Raw genomic sequence first — 4699 nt, forward strand, 5'->3', positions numbered from 1 at the left:
GCAGGGCTTTTCCTCTTCCCGGCTTTTGTCCAGACCCGGGCCCGGCCCCCTCAGCCCACCTCCCGGAGCTCCGCCCCCGAGCCCCCGCCAATCGCTGCGGGCCGACCACCCGAGATGGGCGGGTCCATGAATCAGGGGCGGGTGCTTCCATTTGGGGCGAATCCGCGGCCCCGCCTTCTTTGCGCTCGGCCTGGGAAGCGGGGCAGCTGCGCCGCTGGATTCCGCCGCCGGTCTTCTGCTGAAGGACGAGATTGCCACCTGCAGGCTGGGGTGTTGGGCGCGCCGGCGCTGGTATTCTGAATCCCACGCTACGAAGGGGCGCCCCGGGCTTTGTAACAACCTAGGGTCAGGCGGAGTGAGTTTCTAGGTCTCCAATAAAGACATACCTGAGACGGCGCGGCTCGGACCTATCCTGTTCCTTGCACGCTCCGGATGTGCCATAGACTGGAACGCGCTTGGGCAGAAAGAAGAGTGTTCTGGGCAAGCGTGAAGTCACTTTGGGGGCTTCTCCTGGCAGCTGGAATGCAAAAGATCGAACAGTTGCACAAGCAGGCACGCTACAGTAAATTTCACCCATCGCCGATGACTAGGTTTTCCGAGCTAATGTATCTATAATTTCAATTTCTATTCCGTGCTATAAATAATGGAGAAGGAAATGGCAGCACACTTTAGTATTCCTGTCTGACCGAGAGCGAAGCCTGACCGGCTAGAGTCCATGAGGTCGCAAGAGTCGGTGGCAACTTGGCGACTAAACAAGACAACTATAAATAAATGCAGTAGTTATTTGCATTAGACAATAAGGTTAATGAAATCATCTGAGTTCCAGTGACATTCAAATAGAGATCGGAAGCCTTAAAAAACAGTGGATTAAAATAAATTCTGTCCTCTGCAGGAAATTATTTTTAGTATATTCCTTACTTTTGAAAACATGGAGGGCCAGGGAGAAGTATTTTAGATTATGATTAGTAGGATAAGCCCATGCTTAGTCCAGGATTCAGTGCCCCCAAATTTATTTATTTTTTATTTTTTAAATTTTTTTGAAATATGGACATCCTGGAATGAGAAGTCAAGGGGGCCTTAGGAAGCATCCCTAAGAACAAAGCTGGTGGAGATGATGGAATTCCAGCTGAGCTGTTGTAAATCCTTAAAAATGATGCTGTTAAACTGCTGCACTCAGTTCAGTTCAGTCGCTCAGTCGGGTCTGACTCTTTGTGACCCAATGAACCGCAGCACTCCAGGCCTCCCTGTCCATCATCAACTCCCGGAATCCACCCAAGCCCATGTCCATTGAGTCGGTGATGCCATGCAACCATCTCATCCTCTGTCGTCCCCTTCTCCTCCTGCCCTCAATCTTTGCCAGCATCAGGATCTTTTCAAATGAGTCAGCTCTTGGAATCAGGTGGCCAAAGGATTGGAATTTCGGCTTCAACATCAGTCCTTCCAATGAATATTCAGGACTGATTTCCTTTAGGATGGACTGGTTGGATCTCCTTGCAGTCCAAGGGACTCTCAAGAGACTTCTCCAACACCACAGTTCAAAAGCATAAATTCTTCAGTGCTCAGCCTTCTTTATAGTCCAACTCTCACATCCATACATGACTACTGGAAAAACCATAGCCTTGACTAGACCTTTGTTGACAAAGTAATGTCTCTGCTTTTCAATCTGCTGTCTAGGTTGGTCATAACTTTGCTTCACTCAATATACTGGCAAATTTGGAAAACTCAACAGTGGCCACAGGACTGGAAATGTCAGTTTTCATTCCAATCCCAAAGAAAGACAATGGCAAAGAATGTTCAAACTACTGCACAATTGCACTCATCTCACACACTAGCGGAGAAGGCGATGGCACCCCACTCCAGTGTTCTTGTCTGGAGAATCCCAGGGACAGGGGAGCCTGGTGGGCTGCCGTCTATGGGGTCGCGCAGAGTCGGACACGACTGAAGCGAATTAGCGGCAGCAGCAGCACACACTAGCAAAGTAATGCTCAAAATCCTTCAAGCTAAGCTTCAACAACACAGGAACTGAGACCTTTGAGATGTGCAGACTGGATTCAGAAAAGGCAGAAGAACCAGAGATCAAATTGCCAACATCCCTTGGGTCATAGAAAAAGCAAGAGAGTTCCAAAAAAAAACATCTGCTTTATTGACTATGCCAAAGCCTTTGACAGTGTGGATCACAACAAACTGTGGAAAATTCTTCAAGAGATGGGAATACCAGACCACCTTACCTGCCTCCTGAGAAATCTGTATACAGGTCAAGAAGCAATAGTTAGAACCAGACATGGAACAACAGAATGGTTCCAAATTGGGAAAGGAGTACCTTAAGGCTGTGTATTGTCACTCAGATGTTGTCACTCCGGGAGTTGGTGATGGACAGGGAAGCCTGGTGTGCTGCAGTCCATGGGATCACAAACAGTCAGACACAACCGAGTGACTGAATTGAACTAGAACTGTCATGGCGCCTCTGGGTATGTCATTTCACTTGCTGATTGAGGATCAAGGTCTAGTCTTGTCTGCCATCTTGGTCCCATTTTTTTCTACTAAGTTTATGTTGTGTCCTTGGGCTGTGTCATTCTTTCAAAACTTGTGCCCTGCCCCTTCACTCCTGTTATAACGGACATGAGTTTGAGGAAACTCAGGGAGATAGTGAAGGACAGGGAAGCCCTGCATGCTGTAGTCCATCGGGTCACAAAGAGTTGGACACGACTTAGCGACTGAACAACGACAGTTGATTTATAATGCTGAGCCGATTTCTGCTGTACAGCTAAATGATTTAGATATGCATTACATAAATATATCATTCTTTTTTAATGTTCCTTCCCATTATGGTTTATCACAGAACACTGAACATAGTTCCCTGTGTTATGCAGTTGTTGTTATTTAGTTGCAAAGTCACATCCGACTCTTTGTGACCCCATGGAATATAGCCCACTTGGCTCTTAGGTCCATGGGGTTCTCCTGGCAGGAATACGGAGTGGGTTGCCATTTCCTTCTCCACCAAAATTTATCTTTAAAGTTATCTCTCATATTGGATTTTTGTTACTCTTGAAGATTATGAAGGGCACTATGCAAACTGCATTTTGGACACTCAAGGGCACTGGTGTTTTTCCCAAGAGAAAAGGAAGAAGAAACACGTACACAGCCTTGGATGTGTTGATTTTTTAGGTTGAAAGAACCTCTTGATGAAGGTGAAAGAGAAGAGTGAAAAAGCCAGCTTAAAACTCAGCATTGAAAAAACTAAGATCATGGTATCCTGTCCCATCATTTCATGGCAGATAGAAGGGAAAAAGTGGAAACAATGACAGATTTTCTTTTTTATTGGGCTCCAAAATCAGCGCAGATGGTGACAGCTTGCATGAAATTAAAAGACGCTTGCTCCTTGGAAGGAAAGTTATGACTGACCTACCCAGTGTATTAAAAGGCAGAGACATCACGTTGCTGACAAAGGTCCGTAGAGTCAAAGCTATGGTTTTTCCAGTAGTCATGTATGAATGTGAGAGTTGGACCATAAAAAGAGCTGAGCACCAAAGAATTGATGCTTTGGAATTGTGGTGCTGGAGAAGACTCTTGAGAGTCCTTTGGACAGCAAGGAGATCAAACCAGTCAATCCTAAAGAAAATGTTTGTGCAGAATTGATTACATATGGTTTTGTATTTTCATCTTGAATCTGAGACCCCAAATAACCTGAGATTATAAATTTACTTCATAGTATATCAGGTTCTTGTGGTTTATTACCCCTTTCCCACTACTAAAATTATTTATAAATGTATACTTTCTTGTTCCAAAAAGGATTTAGGGCAGTCTTCAAGATGTATACAATATAGCATGACAGAAGACATTGAGTATAGGTGAAGAAAATGAGGTAAAGACTGAATAAATACAGGAAAGTATACAGAACCAAGGTGAGTTTAATCACAAAATGTATTCCATCAAATCCTAAACAGTGCCAAAAGAGGGCTACACATTTGGCTCTAAGCCAATGTGGGAGGCAAGGTGACAATTAAGAGTGTCTTAGCATCTAAAACGGTGTTTCCTAAGCTAGTAATGTAGGAAGTACTTTTCAGTCGAAAAGCTTTTTTTTTTTTGTAGAGTGAGAGAAGTGGCTTATATTAATATATATAGATATATGCACCTTATGCTGATAGCTCTCATACAACTATAAAATAACAAATTTATAAGCAAAATGATTAGGACCAAAACTAGAAAAAACATTACCATTGTGTGTTAGTTCCCTCAGTCGTATCTGACTCTTTGCAACCCCATGAACTGTAGCTCACCAGGTCTCACTGTCCATGGAATTCTCCAGGCAAGAATACCGGAGTAGGTTTCTATCCCCTTCTCCACGGGATCTTCCTGACCCAGGGGTTGAACCTGGGTCTCCTGCATTGCAGGCAATTCTTTACTGTCTGAGTCACCAGGGAAGCCCATATTACCATTAGCAGCGTTAATTAAATGTTCAGTTCAGTTCAGTCGCTCAGTCGTGTCCGACTCTCTGCGACCCCTTGAATTGCAGCACGCCAGGCCTCTCTGTCCATCACCAACTCCCGGAGTCTACCCAAACCCATGTTCATCGAGTCGGTGATGCCATCCAACCATCTCATCCTCTGTCGTCCCCTTCTCCTCCCGCCCCCAATCCTACTCAGCATTAGGGTCTTTTCCAATGAGTCAACCCTTCGCATGAGGTGGCCAAAGTATTGGA

This window comes from Giraffa tippelskirchi, chromosome 3 (genome assembly GCF_054371585.1).
Source record: "Giraffa tippelskirchi isolate mGirTip1 chromosome 3, T2T-mGirTip1v1.2.pri, whole genome shotgun sequence".
In the NCBI taxonomy this organism is placed as follows: Eukaryota; Metazoa; Chordata; class Mammalia; order Artiodactyla; family Giraffidae; genus Giraffa; species Giraffa tippelskirchi.